We start from the raw sequence: 18,504 nt of genomic DNA on the forward strand, positions 1-18,504 counted from the left end.
TGGTTGTTGTTTTAGATTCAGCTACTTAGAACAAAAGTTCCAAAGTAGCACCGGCTAGGGTGAGCCCGTTGTGGACTTAACAGGCACAGGAGCGGGGCTGTAACTCGTCTCTCTGTTTCAAGTGGTTCGGTGGCCCATTTAAGTACTTAAGTCTTCACCTGTGTCGCCTTGTTCGGGTTGCGTCCATGCTGAATAGTTTGTCTCTGTCCACCCGGGCTAACAGCCGCGTCCAACAGCCTGGTTGACCAATCAGACAACCACAGGAGGCCTGGTCAGGGAACAGACCGCGGGGATGTTGAACACCGAATTTAACGCAAGGTAACCCTGTCAATTAAAAGATTTTTATGGGTGGTGATCATGTCTTCCTTAACTCTTACCTTGAGATCACCTTACCTTGAGGCGATTCCGGGGCTCAGCGACCCCGCGGCCCGGTCGTCGACCAGATAATAGAACACGAAACAATGGGTATCAATTAGATAAGTTTAGATTTAGGAAAGACCTGGGTAAATACTGGTTCAGTAACAGAGTTGTTGATTTGTGGAACCAATTATCCTATAACATATTAGAAGTATGATCCCTTGATTGTTTCAAGCGTAGGTTAGACATATAAATGAATGAGTTTGGGTGGTTATAAATAGGAACTGCCTCGTATGGCCCAAAAGGTCTTCAGCAGTTTCCTTGATTATTATGTTAACATAAGAACATAAGAATAATGGTAACAGCAGAAGGCCTATTGGCCCATACGAGGCAGCTCCTATTTATAACCACCCAATCCCACTCATATACTTGTCCAACCCACGCTTGAAAGTAGGATTGGGTGGTTATAAATAGGAGCTGCCTCGTATGGGCCAATAGGCCTTCTGCTGTTACCATTATTCTTATGTTCTTATGTTAACATAATAATCAAGGAAACTGCTGAAGACCTTTTTGGCCATACGAGGCAGTTCCTATTTATATCCACCCAAACTCATTCATTTATATGTCTAACCTACGCTTGAAACAATCAAGGAAACCCCTACCTCCACCACGCCAAGTGGCAACTGGTTCCACAAATCAACAACCCTCTTACCGAATCAGTATTTACCCAGGTCTTCCCCAAATCTTATGTTCTGTCTTCCAGGGATGTGAGGATTAATTCCCATAGCATTTGTTAACCGAACCACACTAAAAATTGGACACAGTCGACTTGATAATGGTCCAGGACGGACCGCAACGTCGTCATCTCTTCAATTTCCAGTGTGTGGTTTGGTCGAACATTTTTCAACCAAGTTATTGTGACTTTTCATCCCATAGGGGTCCGTCTAATTACCAAAAACTACCACATACTACACACGCTTCAGAAAACTTCCTGGCAATACGTTAGTAATGAATAAATATGATATATTAAGTTAGGCTGACCTATCCTAACCTATCCTAACCTAACCTAACCTAACCTAACCTAACCTAACCTAACCTAACCTAACCAAACCTAACCTAACCTAACCTAACCGAAGCTTGGATCGTCGACTTGATTTGGCGTCACCAGCTTTTTATTTTCGTCTAATTTCTTTATAAAAAGATACTTTTTCGGATTAAAATTATGTTTTTTCATGTTGTATGTTCAGCACCAACATTGTAATGAGTAAATATATCATATTTATTCGTTACTAACGTATTGCCAGGAAGTTTTCTGAAGCGTGTGTAGTATGTGGTAGTTTTTGGTAATTAGACGGACTGTCCCATAGCATTTCCTCGAAACTCGAACATCTCAGCTCTGGGACTAGTTTGGTGGCATACCTCTGAATCTTCTCTAGCTTTATATTAGGTTTAACTAGATATGGACTCCAGGCTGGACTATGGAATTGGTCAGACTTATCTGGTGTACAAAATTTTGAATGATTCCTCACAAAAGTTTCTAAAGGCAGTTCTTATATTGGCCAATCTGGCCTATGCCACTGCTGATATCCTTTTGATGTGGGCTTCTTGGGACAGGTTCGGTGTGATATCAACCCCCAGATCTTTCTCTCTACTTGACTCTTGCAGGATTTCACCTCACAGATGAAACCTTGTGTTCAGACTCCTGCTCCCTTCACCTAATTTCATTACTTTACACTTACAGTACAGTACTTGAGTTAAAATTTATGACCATTTTTAGACTGGTTGTCATGTAGTCTATCTTCCTATTGTCTTGATTCTAATCATAATTTTTGTATCAACAAACATTGAGAGGAATGAGTAGCTCCTTCTCTCCTCATGTTCTACAAGCTTTTTTCTCTTGGTCTTCGCCATCATCTTGCATGGTATACAAGTTAAGGAAACTGACCTATTGTTCAGTGCCTCCGGCATTTCACCCATTTTGTATATTGGGACTACATTAACTGTCTTCCAGCTTTGCTTTCTGGTAGGTTTCCTGTTTCCAGTGACCTGATATACACCATAGAATGGGGAACGTCGTGTTTCTGCACCCTCTTTTATATTATCTATGGTGAGATTTTTTCAGGCCCAACAGCCTTTGTCACATTCAGCTCCAACAGATTCCTTTTAACCTCATCTCTGATAAGCTCTAATTCTTCCAAGGTTTACCGCCTCCTTTCTCAGTACAGGGACTTCTCCTTGCTGTAGTGTGAAGACCTCCTGAAATCTCTTGTTGAGTTTGTCACACACCACCTTGTCATTTTATGAGTATTAGTTCTCCTCTTTTCCCAGTTTCATCACTTGTTCCTTCACTGCTGTTTTCCCCCTGATGTGGCTGTGAAGCAATTTTGTTGGGTCTTGGGTTTACTTGCGATGTCATTTTCATACTGTCTCTGCTTTTCTCATCACAAACAGGTACGCATTCTGGGCACTCTGGTATACCTGCATGATGGGGTTCTGGGAGTTCTTCTACTCCCCAATTCTGGCTTTGGTTTTCTTATTCCTGTAGTTTCTCCATGTTCTTGTACTTAACTGCTTTGCTTCCTTCCATGCATGATTGAACCATGGGTTCTATTGTTCCTTTTAATAGTTTTTCCTTTTGGGCTGGGATAAACTTGTCTGCAGTTTCCTGGCATTTCTGGGTGATGTAGTCAATCATATCTTATACAGTACAGTCTTTTTTCTGGGTATTGTTTCAAATTATGAAGATCCTCATCACATTGTAGTTTCCTCTTTGGTAAGCCAGCCTTTTCCTTTCTGATCCCTTACTTGGATAGGTTACTGCATCTTCTACCAGACTCAAATGTAAGTACGCTGTGGCCACCCATTCCCATGGGGCTTTTAATTTGACTTTTCTCGTGTCTGACTCATTTAGGGTTAATATCAGATCGAGTCTAGCTGGTTCGTTGTTACAACCAAAGCTGTTCCTTCAGTACACAACCACAGCTGTTCCTTCCTTCACAACCACAGCTGTTCCTTCCTTCACAACCACAGCTGTTCCTTCCTTCACAACCTTTGCTGTTCCTTTCCTCACATGTTCCATCACAACCACAATCATCAAATCTCTCACAACCGAGGTAATACACCACTGTGCTATAGGACCTGAGCCTGGGAACGTTTATACTGCATTATGCAGTCAGTCAGCTGCATTAATCCTTCCACTCTCCCTAATGTGTTTTAATTTTTATGCTATCCTTATTCCTTACCTAACAAAGCTCTCTTTAATAACCATTTTCCTCATTTTACAACTCGTCCACCTGTTTAGGTTGTAGTTTTTGTAACTATGTGAACCATTGTACAAAGATTGATGTACTTAAGCAATTAGATAGTAGAATTTGGTACTATGTATTAATTTTAGTCCCCCCCCCCCAAAAAAAAAATAAACTAAAAATCAAATTTCAATATTCCTAGGCATAGTATAACACACACATGTGCTATATTAGTTCTCAGATATTGTGTAGTAGGCCTAGGAAGGTTAGGTTAGGTTTAATTTGTCTTTGCAACATAAATAGAAAATCTTTTCTGGTTTGTCCAAATTCAATTGTACAGTACTGATTTCTATTTTCTAATTGTGTTGTACGTCGGTATATGTACAGTTCTATGGTCCTCTTGTTACAGTACACTGTACTACCAAAATAGAAGGATGGGCAGCAGTTTGTTAGTTTGTGTGTTTTAATAACATTTAATAATACTGTAACATAATTTTAAATAATGAAAATAACTGCTGGAGCATATGTTAGATCAACACCTGTGCTAGCCAGAGTTTTTGGTTTGCAGAGCTGCAGATGTTTGTCTTCCTAATCCTTGCACCATAATCCCAACTCCAGCTTGGGGTTCTGTGAGTTGTTCTACTCCCCTTGTGCCTTGACTTATCTGACGGATCTTATACATTAGCAAATACTGTATCGACTGGTTTCTTGGTTGCAGCTGGTTCAAGAGAATTGTCACTTATCCCATTAGGAGCACAAAAGACTGGCCCAAGGCTAGGCTCGGTGAGTAGAACTCCCAAGACCCTCTGCAGGTAAGATCTAGGCAAGATCCAGGCCTTCTCCACAGGCTAAACGTCCCTGCAAGATTTACTCCATGTGGTTGAGGCCAGGTCTGGAACTAAGCAAATCTCTGGCTCATCCCTAGCTTGGGAGTGCAAAATCTCTATCTTTTGAGTTTGGAATAGTCTCCCTCATTGAAAATTTGTGAGCGTGGTGTTTCAAGATTTAGCTCGGAAATAAATGGCCGAGTAGGCTAATATAGTAAAATGTTATAAATAATAAAAGATTAAATATATCATCTGTTTATTCAATATACTGTATTCACTATACTGTACTGTACAATATATATCTAAAAATAAATAAGCATTACCACGTTCAAGCAGCAACTCACTGCTTCATAAGACAAGGTACAAGTGTTACATATAGAGTACATATACCCTACAAATACATATATTCACTTCTTACAAATCACTTCCACCTAACCTTGCTACTCAATGTATCCCGTGTTTGGTACATAGTTCCTCTTCGCTTAAAAATTTATATATGTTACATGCAGATACTTTTTTTTATACTGTACTATATATTTGTTTAAATATGCAGCAATGTGTATTGTATCATTGGCTATAAGAAAAATCTGGAAAATTTTGTGTTAGAGGCAATCAATTAGAAATTTGGATTAACAGTATTTATAAATCCATTAAATTGGGTCCAGAATTATATGATACAGATTTTGATGGGCCTACTGTACATTCATCAGTCTTGCAGATTGTGGAATTTTGCACTCCACACCTCTGTGATATTTATTCCTTACTCCATTTTCCATATAGATAATGCTTTTGACCTTTTAGATTGCGCATTTCTATGTTCAAACAATGCTCTTGATTTTTTGTCTCACGACCAATGGTCTGTATCCTTGTGGCTTGCAACCAAGGTTCCCGGTTTCAGTCCCCGGCCAGGACAGAAATTGGGGCCTATGTTTACCTAGCAGTAAATGGGTAAGCAGGAGTTCATGGCAATTGTGGGTTGAATCCTGCGTAAGATCAGTAGTTGGCCTAGGGGATTCTTCCTGTCCTCAACAACACGAACTATATAGAGCTGGCAACACTGCTCTTTCATGTAGTTTTCAGTTTCAGTCTCAAGTTTCCATTTTATAAAAATATAGTCCAGGTAACTCATTACCATGTTAGTGCCAAAGTTTTCTCAAGACAGAATTTTTTTTATAAATGTATAACCCATAAATATAATTGCAAATGAGTTTTTAATACATATCTAATAAAAAATTAGATCCTGTTTCCTGTATACTGTTTCATGAAAAATATTGAACAATAAGAAAAAGTATACAGAAAAAAAGCTGCCGTCTAGTTTGTAAGTCGACTCCAGTGTGCTTAATCATATATTATAACTTTCCTACTATGTTTTTTTTGTCTGTTTTCTAGTACAGTATCATTAGTTGCTTTTTCGCTTGCTTAGGGTAATGATACCGATGTGCGGATGCTTAAAACTATGGGTGAACACGGTAAACTAAGTCAAAACTGCATAAATCAAAGGAAGAAATATTCTGTTGAATACAAATAAATATATGTTTTATATAATCCAGATTTGTTAATTTTTTTTTACAATAACCATACATTAAATTAAGGAAAATAGGTGTTATTTTCATTCTAATGTGTTCCTGTAAGGTACATTTCATTACACACCGAAATCACAATAGCGTGATGCCTCAAATGAACAAATCCACAAGGGCCGTGACAAGGGGTTCGAACCTACTGTACCTCCGAGAGGATCCCAGACGCACCTTAATCGACTGAGCTACGACATGGCAAAAGAATTGCAACCGGGAAATCAACTTGACCTACCATGGATCCTGTAGTCTCTTCGAGACATAAACCAGTTGCAATTCTTTTACCATGTCGTAGCTCAGTCGATTAAGGCGCATCTGGGATCCTCTCGGACATAGGTTCAAACCCTCGTCACGGCCCTTGTGGATTTGTATATTTCATGTTTTGAACTACTGTACACAGTAGCACAGGAGTTATAGTTTTTTTCTGGTGTCGGTGTTTGAAAAAGTGGAGACTTTGCCCAAATCAGAGTACAGTACTGTACTGTATTTCTCAAATTTGTTTCAAGATAGAGTAATGTGATGATAAGACTAAGATAAAATAATTCCAACTTCGAAGTACAGTATAGAGAATGTTAAGACTTAACATTCATTAAGACTAAACATATACGAAAAATGACTTCACAAGAATGTGATACGATACATCGAAGAGAATAAAAATGTGACCCGAGGAATTCAGAATACTGTATGTGATCAATCTCGATATATATTACAGTTGGCTTTAAAGTTTCAGTCATGAAGTTTATTGTTCTTTTTTTTTTCTTTGGGCTACTTGTTGGAGTCCCACAAGTTATTGACACCTAGGTTACTTATTCCTTGCTTCTTTAGGTGTTTCTCCCCATACCTGGATTGCGCTTGGAGAGGGTTACCTTGAGGTGCTTCCGGGGCTTAGTGTCCCCGCGGCCCGGTCGTCGACCAGGCCTCCTGGTTGCTGGACTGATCAACCAGGCTGTTGGACGCGGCTGCTCGCAGCCTGACATATGAGTCACAGCCTGGTTGATCAGGTATCCTTTGGAGGTGCTTATCCAGTTCTCTCTTGAACACTGTGAGGGGATTGCCAGTTATGCCCCTTATGTGTAGCGTTATGTGCCCCTTATGGGTTCTGGGAGTTCTCTAAGCCTTATGGGTATTTTTTTTGCATTAAGAAATATTATTTTGAGTTTCAGTTGTACAGTCCTTTATAGCATAAGCACTTTTTGTTCAGTTCTCCATTTCTCAAAATGAATTTCCTCTATATATTATTTTTAAAAGATAAATTTACTTTTGCAAGAGAAATATTAAATATACAAATATTACATATTAAGTGTTCAGTGAGGATCCACAAGGTCTTCTCTGAGTACTCTTTATTTTCTTCTCCGAGGCTATGGGTCCCTACACTTGCACCAGAGGTGGTACCCCATCTATTGGACAAAGTATTTAATACTATACCCAACATTGTTCTATTTTGGCAGTAAACACTCTTCATACAGCAGGAAGCGTGTCATTAAATATTGAAATAACAATAGAATTGACTTTCTCCTGCATTTGTTAATGCAGTGCAATCTGAAGTATTACAGTGTGGTGTTCATTAGTCTCTTGGCCTCTTACATGACTTAAGACATGCATCACACTTAACTTTGGCCTCATTCAGCCATATTTTTGTTCATTTTAGTATGCTACAGTATATTTGTATGTAATCTTGAGGTTATCTTGAGATGATTTTGGGGCTTTTTAGTGTCCCCGCGGCCCGGTCCTCGACCAGGCCTCCACCCCCAGGAAGCAGGTCGTGACAGCTGACTAACACCCAGGTACCTATGTTACTGCTAGGTAACAGGGGCATAGGGTGAAAGAAACGCTGCCTATTGTTTCTCGCCAGCGCCTGGGATCGAACCCAGGACCACAGGATCACAAGTCAAGTGTGCTGTCCGCTCGGCCGACCGGCTCCCCTAATGCTATGCATGTACAATACAATGTGTATATGTCTATAATGTTTGTGTAGTGTGTGTGCTGTATGCATGGTTTCTTATTAGGTATAGCAGTCTGAAAGTAAAGAGCTATGCATGTAGTGCCTTATCATAAGAACGTAAAAATAACATAGCCGCCAAACTTCTTTCATTCGTAATTTTAACCTCTGCTTGAAACTATTCAGCCAACCCATGTTCATTATTTTCGATGTATATACAGTGGCCCCTCCATTTACGAATTTAATCCGTTCCAAGAGACAATTCATACACCGAAAATTTGAAAACCGAAATGAATTTTCCCATGAAAAATAATGTAAATTGAATTAATCCGTCTCCACACACCCAAAAATATTAATTTAAAAATACATTTTATACAGAATACTACTTACAGGTACCTTACTTTTATTGAGGACTCTTCTTGGCGTATGGAAGACGGTGAGGACGGGGTAAAGGAGAGGTGTTAGTGTTTGAAAGGGCAGTCCCCCTTCCATTACAACATCAGGCAGGGATGATATTTTTGGGGTACTCTCCCTTATGTTTTGCAGGCATATCACTAGGACCTGGTTGTGGCTCACTGCTTGCTTGTCTTGCTAAGAATCTGTCCAAAGACACTTGCTTTTCCCTACATTTTAACACTTGTCTGTAGTTAGACATCACATTCATTTACTATGAATGATCTCTTGCTTTTCCTCTACCATCATCCTCACAACTATTTTCTTATGTTGAACTTTACCACTGACTTTCTTGGGGCCCATGGCATGATATATATAATAAAAAAATTCATGTCCAGAAACCAAAAAAGCAGAAAAACGATGAAATTCTTCACAAAGAATTCAAGGGCGGTCATCTCTAGGCAGGATGCACTGGTAAACTGAGCGCGCCGCGCGCCTTGCCCTATGCCCAGCAGAACCACACGCTCATAGACCCATACATGTATCAACAAGCTCGACAACCGAGGTAAACCTCGAATACCGAGTCAAATTTTACTAGGAAATTGACCTCGTTTACAGTATGCGGAAAAAATTTGTATAGAGGTTCTACTGCATTGTATATCATTAGTACTGTATTGTACACTAGTTTTAAGACTTGATAGTTTTATCATACAGCAATATGGAATTTATTAGAGCCATCCACAACTCCTTTGTTACAAAAAAAAAAATCGTACCTGTAATGGACAGTCATTTGTAAATGATGATCCAAGATAGTTTACACTACACTTAGTTTAATGTCTCTTATTGAGGGTATAAACACGTAAGGTATCCGGCCAGAGGCACAGGACAAAACCCTATTGTCTGGAGTTTGCACAAGTGGATTGAATAAAACCACAAAAATTCTCTAGTCCGATAACATTGAACAAAGGTAACTACCGTAATCCAAAACTATTGAAAGAATATATTTTAGAACCTTTGGTTTACCATAATTCTGTGCATGCTGCTTATGAAAATAGTAAGGAACTTAGTTGATTCATAAATTGTAGGAATGTCAAAGTGTAGGTGCTTGGGAAAATGTATTATGTGTATTAAGTGATGAGACTGGACTGTTGCCACAATTGCCTCATTGAGAGTAAAAAAGGAATGAAAATTCCTAGGACAGTATATTAAGACTTAATTTCAATACTTGCAACAAAAAAGTATTAAAATCTTAAATCATAGTTTTCAAACATTTGTATGTCCTCCACTTTACATTCCACATGCTATATTATTCACGTATCTTTCTATAGTCAAATCACACTAAAGAATGAAAGAGCCGTGTAAAGGATCTAAGAATATTCATATCGTATGACCTTACTTTTAAAGAACAAAATAAAGTAGCTGTCACAACGGCAAGAAAAATGACAGTTTGGATAACAAGAACATTTTAAGAGACGCCACACCAATAATGATACTCTTCAAGACATTAGGGTGTAATATTTTTCCACAATAACAGCCACATTCAAAGCTGGAGAAACTAGTGACAAGGAGAGTGTGCAAAGAACTTTTACTGCTAGAATCCACTCGATAAAACATAAAAATTATTGAGACCGATTAAAATCGTTAAAGCACTATTCTCTAGAGCGCAGCAGTTGGGAGAGACATCTTAATCTACACTTGGAAAATATTAAAGGGACTGGTTCCAAATCTGCACGCGGAAATAACATCACATGAGACCAGGAGGCATGGCAGGATGCAAAATAGCTCCATTGAAAAACAGAGGTGCAATAGGCACACTAAGAAGGATTTGTATCAACATCAAGGGCCTAAAACTTTTGAACACACTCCCTTTACACATAAGGGGCATAACTGGTTGACCACTTGCAGTGCTCAAATGAGAATTTGATAAATGGCTCCAAAGGATACCTGATCAACCAGGCTGTGATTTATGTCAGGTTGTGAGCAGCTGTGTCCGACAGACTGGTTAACCAGACCACCAACCAGGAGGCCTGGTCAGAGACCGGGCCGCATAGACGTTGATCCTTGGAACCATCACAAGGTAACCATACAGAAAGGGCAGGTTTCCTTTTCATCAAATAATTATTATTATTATTGTTATTATTATATATTATTATTATTGTTATTAGTAGTAGTACAGTACAGTATTTATATAACATCTTGAGGTTGTCTTGTGATGATTTCGGAGCTTAGCATCCCCGCGGCCCGGTCCTCAACCAGGCCTCCTTTTTGTTACACAACCCCAGGAAGCAGCCTGTAGCAGCTGTCTAATTCCCAGGTACCTATTTACTGCTAGGTGAACAAGGGCATCAGAGGTGAAAGAAACTTTGCCCATTTGTTTCCGCCTCCACCGGGGATCGAACCCGGAACCTCATGACTACGACTCCGAAGTGTTGTCCACTTAGTTGTCAGGCCCCTCTGACATGCAAACATTAAAGATATAATACAATGGAGAATTCGTTGCATGTAAAGCCACTAATACGCACAGAGTTTCAGGCATAACTTAACATTTATAGTGACAAAATTAGTGGCTATTAGTTAATCTTAGTTTGGCATGATGTCCACTCAGGCTTGTGATATTGTTGCCACCAGTGGTGGTTAGTTTATTGTGCTCCCCATACTGGTAGTGTGAGCAGCGGCACAAAAGGTCGGAATCATTCCTCAGTTAATGTTGTTTGACATTTATCTTACAATTTATCTCAAATTCAAATTGAAGAATTTTCTTTGTAAATGTTTCTACACTTATAGTTGGGATATTTATTTACTTAAGTTATTTATTCAAAAGGTCAAAATAATCATTAATTATACATTATATTATATAATCTAGATTTAGATTTATAAGCTACATTTATGAGGGGATTTAAAAAAAAAACTAGTTTTCAGATTCATTTTATATTTTGGTTTAGAGTAAAGCCCATGGAAATACTTTGTGATGATACTTTGGGACCGAGATTATCGAAGCATGAAGTAATAGTCACTATACTGGTATTTTATTACGAGACAACAGGTCTACTAATACACATGGAAAAACATTATCACATAATTTTTCATTAATTATTTGGAAAGCCCATAAGTTCACAACCTACCAGGCAGCTCCAAGGCTAGTCTAAGATAAATAGGAATAACATTAAGTATATGGATGAAGGTATGACTAGATTATGTACTGAATGCTTACTGTACCGAGGTATATTTTTGTTTTATATGCCAATGAAACGCATTACACAATTGCATTGTAGATTAAAATGCTTTACATCATATAAGATCCACCTAATTACAAGGATATTTCTCTTAAGTATGTTTCATCATACCTTTATTGGAAGTGAATTTCAAGTAACTATGTAGGGAAAAGCATGATTTTGTGCCTGTAGATACAATATACAGTACAGTACTGTGTATTCAGTTGGAGGTGGACCAAAATCTGCATCCTGTCTGCTGTCAAGCACAGTGATCATTGCGTCTAAGAACCTTTGGCATTTGTTCAAGTTGCAGAATTGGCCTTTGCCTGCTTTGTTGACGTTTTGTTGAACCTAATGTCACAGTAGCCATGGAAAACGGGCAAGTGGCCCATATTGTTGTATTCTAACCAAGTAACTAGATTTATAAGAGTATATCCTTAAATATATGGTACACATACTGTATTTGTATTGGACTAGTTTATCTCATCCCACTAGGTGCACACACTTGTGAAGTGCACTCTGGTGTATTGGTGTCAGATGTGTGTGCTGGGGAGTGGGGGGGGGAGATCTGTATCTAGAACAGTATAGCATTGGATTGTTTACTGAACTTATTAATATGCAGTAATATATATATATATATATATATATATATCTTATTTCAATGAACAACTCTTACAATGCAATCACATGACCTTAAAACACAAACACTGGATTTTTTTTTTAACTGGAGCCTGTTAAAACATCATGCAGGCCTAGTGTGTTCAAGTTTGCATTCAAGTCTTGTTTACAGTACAGTACTGCATTCTGAAGTGTTATGACTTGTTGGTAAATGGTGCAACAACAGTGATTGCACATGCGACTTCTAGTGAGACAATATGGTGGAAAAACCTAAACAGTTCACTCCTGCAGTGAATAAGTCACAATAACGTGGCTGAAAATTAATACCCAACCTGACCAATAAAAGGAGGAGAGTGACAACAATTTGGTCCATCGTGGATCTTAAACAAGTCACGTGAATCGGTCTAGAATGGAGTGAAACATTGTCGTTTTCCCTCTCTTCATGGGAAAAGTTGGTTGGTTATTATTATACTCGTAATGGAAGGAGGAAAACAAATTTATACTTGATGCTTTACGATAGTGGGTTTAATACCAAGAGTCATAGCTGAATGGTTATGACCTCCGAGTCATAAATAGTGGCTTTAAAAATACATTCATGGGGTCCTATATAAAGATGGCTTTCATGCATAATAATAATTAATTTATAAAATATACATAACATGATGTAATTGTTAATTAGTGTACTAAAATTGTATATAATACAAAGCCATTAATATGTAAACCATTTCTGGCATTAATGATGGATTAATGTGGGCATGTCATAGGTTTTATCAAATCTTTCATAAGAATACTTAACTTAGAAACCTGTACTTTTGTACAGTACGTGTATCATAATTTTTGTTTGCTAATTATGAAACGTTCAGTACAGCTGGCTATTTGTTCCTAAATTATTATTAATATATGTTGAATAGAAACTTTTGCTTAAAGTAGACAAATGGTTTTATAAATGTTTGTATTTATTGTCTATTGGCATCTCCAGTGGGTGAACTATGTATATTTAACAGACCTCTAACCCAATCCATGGAAGATAGAAGAAAATGTATATACTGTATGCTGGTTAGCATTGTAAATGTATGGCCATTCCAATGGTAGAAAATAATAATAATAAAAAGGTAGACTCATGGTGTGCGGAACATTGCCTCATTTTTCATATATTTTTATTTATTGTATGCACCTTAATCTTGGGTGATATACTTTCATGGTTATTTCCAAGATTGTGGGGGATTAAGGTGGTGGTACTGAACTTGCATGCCAATCAGGCAGTTATGTAGTGTATGTTTTACAGTGTGATCTTGTCCAAAGTTCAATAATAATATATATTATAAACAAAATGTTAAGGATTGTCATTGGATATTAAATATATCATTGAATAAATCATGCTTATGGCCCATATGCAAAAGGCCAGAATTAGGATACTGTATTTGTGCTTTAAAGATGCTAATGAAAAACCCAATCCTCACACATGAAATGAAATGCAGACATTATTGTCTATCCTGGACCCTTAAATCAGTTTGGTCCAGGATTTACCGAGTCATCACTTTAATTTCATTGGTGGGTGTTTCAGCCACAGTTGTATTTTTTTTTTTTTTTGCATAATAAAAAGTTTCAGTTCCACACTTATATTGAGACTTATCTGTAGTTTACCCAGTCTCAACTTTGGGCCAGGCTTGTTTTGTGATAACTTGATCTGAAAGGCTGTTGCTTGGTACGTATTTTGGAATTAAAATACAGTACATAAAATTCCCTGGTGATTTGGCCTATGCTTAGGTCCCATATGGTTGTTTTTAAGACGAGTTCAAAATTATGGCTGATGACATTGATGATGAAAATGCATAAGGACAATAGCCTACTGTATTAATAAATATATATGAGATTAACATTTGTGTTAGCCTCTTGATTGGCTGTACTATTGAGTTCAGTGATATAATCTTCACTAAAACTCCCCTTCCCAAATATATATATAGGGCCTATAAACAGTATCTTTGTACACTACTAGGTCAATACAGTGTCGATTAACCTTTTGCTCAGGGCAGGAATTGTGAAATGAACTTTGGAAAATTAATTTTTCAACATCCTCTCCAAGTGAAGATCTCGAGAAATGCCGAGATGATTTGTGCCTTAGTGTCACGATCCTGAGGGAAAATTGCCTGCTGGATTATGGGTATGCTTCTTTCCTCTTGAGGAGCTGGAAGAGTCTTTTTGAACAGTAATTGATATGTATCTGGGTTTGTGTGTATATATGTATACATATGCTGGGTACATATATACTGTATCTATACCTATACGAGAGAATGTCAGTTTGTCTGCCCAGAGTTGGAGGCCAGATGCATAGGGTTAGCCTCACCCAAACTTTCAGGGGAAAATCGTCTGGGGTATGGGACAAACATAGACTGGTTGTGGGTAGGCCTAAGTTCACTGCTTTAAGAAATGTTAGCAATTATAAACACCTAGGCCCTTTTCATAGTCGTTCATGAAATCAAGTGTGAAGTATGGCATGAAGAGTTGTTACTGAATAGAAATAATAATGTATAAAAGAAGAGAATGCAGAAGTAAGAGCATCAGAGACCCATACATTGGTTTCAATGTTTCTTGAGTGGGGCTGCAGGGGAAAAGAAGAGATTACTAGAGATATAGCTAGGTGAGATAGAGAGAGAGAGAGAAGGGGGAGAGAGACAAACATGGGCAATGCCAGGTACCTCCCTAGTTGTTGTTATAACCATGCTCTATAGACTCAGTTTTCATCATTGTAACTAAAACTTTTAGCCAGAAGTTGCAGTTCTTCGTATTTTGCAAAATTGCTGCACCATTATGGTGGGGTTTGTAAAATGTTCCAAAATTGCTTATACAGGAAGAGCAAGATCTGGCAAAACCTACACCCCCCCCCATCTCAACAGTACCCTGTAATCTTACATGTCTTGCCTTCCCTTCCACCCCACTGCCACCACCACCACCTCTGCCACCACCACGTCAACTGTTATAAGCAATGTAATCACTATAAACATACCAACACAACCTTCTTACAAAAACAACTTCGACTACATCTCTCTTTTCACCATCTCTCTCTTTCCCACCACTCTCCTCCCCCCTCTTTCACTATCCCCCCCCCCTCTTTCACTATCCCCCCCCTCTTTCACTATCCCCCCCTGCCTCTCTTCCTATCTTCCCCAAAACCAGTGTATATACCTGGTTTCCAAAACCGGTACTGTATATACCTAGTTCCCATCACAGACTTAATAGATCGAGAAAGTTTTGGCCATAAGCTGGCATTGAGGGAATGGTGCTTGCTTGCTCTGGGTTTTATTATTATTATTATTATTATTATTATTATTATTATTTTCTACCACAGACGTGGCCACACATTTACAATGCTAAGCAGCATATATACATTTTCTTCTGTCCTCCATGGACAGGGTGAGAGATTTGTCAAACATACAGTTCAGAGATTTATTGAACAACCACAGAAGGTGATCGTAGTGCTTTTAATATGTTGTGGGGGGTGTCATGATGGCTAGTGGAGCTTTTCCTCCTGTTTAGACTGTAACTATGAGGCCAGTCGTACATGCAGTGACGTGAAGAACATTGAGAAAGTAGAATTTGGTACAATTGAATTTGGACAAACTGGGAAAGGTTTTATAACGGTTGCTAGGAAAACCTAATCTAACCTACCCTAACCTAACCATCCTAGACCTATTATAATACATGTTTGGGCTGTATTAGGCCTAGGAATATTTTGTTTTTAGCTTTATTTTGTTTGAAGTGAATAGAAGCAAATTTTACTATCTAATTAGAGCTTCGGTCTCACACACATGGGGTCCCGGTTCGAATCTCCTAGAGCGCAGCTGAATGGAATACCATCTAATTGTCAATTACGTCATTATATGTACGATGGCTACATTGGTACTGTAAGTATCTGTCTAAACAAGAGGATGGGCTGGTGAAGACCAGGCTTGTGACATTGTGACGGGAAGCTGTCAAAAGAGGAGCAGGTTGCGTGAGGCTAGTCTTCCCTCTTCCTCCCCCCCCCTTCTTTCCTGCTTCCCCCCCTTTTCCTGCCCCCCCCCAATCCCCGGCCCTTAAATTCTTCCCCCTTCTCTCCACCCCCCCCCTCCAACCTCACCTTATTTCCCCTAATCTTCCAGTCTTTCCCCAACCTACCCTCTTTCCCCGAACTGTTGGGGTAGCCAATATTATGAAGACAGTCTAGTGGTTTGATGAATCAGCATTTGTTTTACTGTATGCTGTGTCTTTTTTGTCTGACTCATCTCTTCCTGTCTCTGTCTCTGTCATCTCTTCCATTCTCTCTCTCTGTTTTTCTCTGTCTGTCTCTCTCTCTGTCTCCTTCCCTCTCTCTCTCTCTCCCTCTTGTCTCTCGCCTTCCCCCTCACTCTCTCCTTCCCTCTCTCCCTCTCTTTCCCCCTCTCTCCCTCTCCTTCCCTCTCTCTCCCTCCCCCTCTCCCCCTCCCAGTCCTGTCCTAGTGCTGGAAACAATGCTACTAGCTGAGTAATCAAGCAAACTACTAAACAGTTAAGCATTGAGCACAGACAGCCGTCGCCCCCCTCCCCCTCCCAACCCCTCCCAAGAATTCTGACCTTGACCAGTGACCTGCTTTCTCTAGTATTAAATCCGTTCATCTTTGGACAGCACCCAGTACGTTCGCCTCGGCAACTTCTAGCTCAGGTAGATATTTCCTCCATTGGCTGAGATTTTGAACACACGCTGCATGCGAATGTGTACTAGAATAGGCACGTAAACTTATTGATGGCAAAATGTTATGAGGCGAAGCCTAGGGAGCTAGCTAACGCAGACGGGTTCAATAGACGTTTTAAGATAAATAGTAGAGATTATTATGGTTCTCGATAGGAAGAGGAAGAACAACAGCGTGAACCGTAACTCCCTCCCCTCTCAGGGGAACTTAAGGGGGTTATAGGGCATTGGGGGTTCCTCGCACAAGGGGGAAGATCTTCAGTACCGATTCTTTGGGCTGGGTTAAATGCTGAGTGTAACCTATTGTGTTGTGTAACCCTCTGACCCCGCTCTCATTGTGACTTGTGTGTGTGTGTGTGAACGGGTGTAGAGGGGCTCGGGGTGCAATGGAAGCGAGCTAGCTGACTGCGGCTTGGTCAAACGTCATATTGATTTTATTATCTTTTTAAATTTTTAATGTCTCTTTAGTGACGTTTGTTTGATTTTGGGGAGGCACGTTATTTTTGCTTGTTATCTGTGGTGGTGGTGGTGATAAGTTAGATTTTAGTTTTTTAGGTATATCGATGTGTTTTATGCGGGTGTTGTAGTTAAGATTAGCGGGGAGGTTTGCTTGCTTGAGTTGATATGGTGTGTGGCAGCGATGACGCAGCTTGTCCGCCATTAAATAGAAAATGGACGCTGGGGAAGGGTTTCAAGGGAGGGGGATACAACTGGCTTACCCTCCCATCTCTGGGCCCTAGGGAGGGGTATGCTGCCTTACCGCCTCCTACCTAGCCGCTAGGGAGGGGTACAGGTGCATACCCCTTACCTGGGCACTGGAAAAGGGTATTTTGGGAAGGGTATTGGTGCAAATTCCTACCTAGGCGCTGAAGATGGATATAGAGGTTAATTTCCTACCTCTGGGCGTTAATAAAGTTTTTTTTTTGAGAGGAATATTGGTGCCTTAATCCCGCTACCTAGGGCGCTGGGATATGGATAAACAATAGGAAATCCTTGGGATGCTCTCGGACGTAGGTTCGAATCCTCGTCACGGCCCTTGTGGATTGTTCAATAGGAAAGCCGTACCTTAGGCGCTGGAGGAATGTAGTTCGTGGGGAGGAACTATGACATTTGACGTCGCCTAAGCCTTCAGCATTTCTAAGCCTTACATCATAGTGTTGCAAATAACTTTTAATTGGGAATTAAATTCAATTTTAAAATGGTTTTTAATGGTTTTAAATCATGATTAATTTCAATGCTTGTTATAACAATCTATATTTCCTTGGTACTATATATCTATATATTCATATACATATATCCGCATTGGATAGTTTTTTTTTATTTTAGGTACAAGTGTTAAGTGGTGGTTGTACAATTGGGTCAGGTTAGGTTGCCGGAAATATATTATGTAAATGTTTCTCTTTCATGTAACTAATCACACGGAGATTCTCATTATAATCTTTCCCAATCGTATAACTTCCTCCGCCCCACCTGAAAGCCTTCTACCATCCCCCCTTGACTTGTTCCACTTCCACCCCTCCCCCTCCTCTTGCTCCTCTTCCCCCCCCCCCCCCCTCCACCTCTTCCCCCCTCCACCTTTTCCTCCCCCACCCCCCTCTCCTTGTTTCTCTTTCCACCCCCCCCCCTTTACCACA

The 18,504-nt window shown here is 39.5% G+C and overlaps 1 protein-coding gene across 4 annotated transcripts in view; it reads left to right on the forward strand.

Annotated features, from left to right (window-relative positions):
* The window catches only part of LOC123774879 (uncharacterized), an 84,294-nt gene that overhangs the window by 10,459 nt on the left and 55,331 nt on the right, over positions 1-18,504 (forward strand). The gene's annotated exons all lie outside the window — the stretch shown is intronic.

This window comes from Procambarus clarkii, chromosome 84, assembly GCF_040958095.1.
Source record: "Procambarus clarkii isolate CNS0578487 chromosome 84, FALCON_Pclarkii_2.0, whole genome shotgun sequence".
Classification (NCBI taxonomy): domain Eukaryota; kingdom Metazoa; phylum Arthropoda; class Malacostraca; order Decapoda; family Cambaridae; genus Procambarus; species Procambarus clarkii.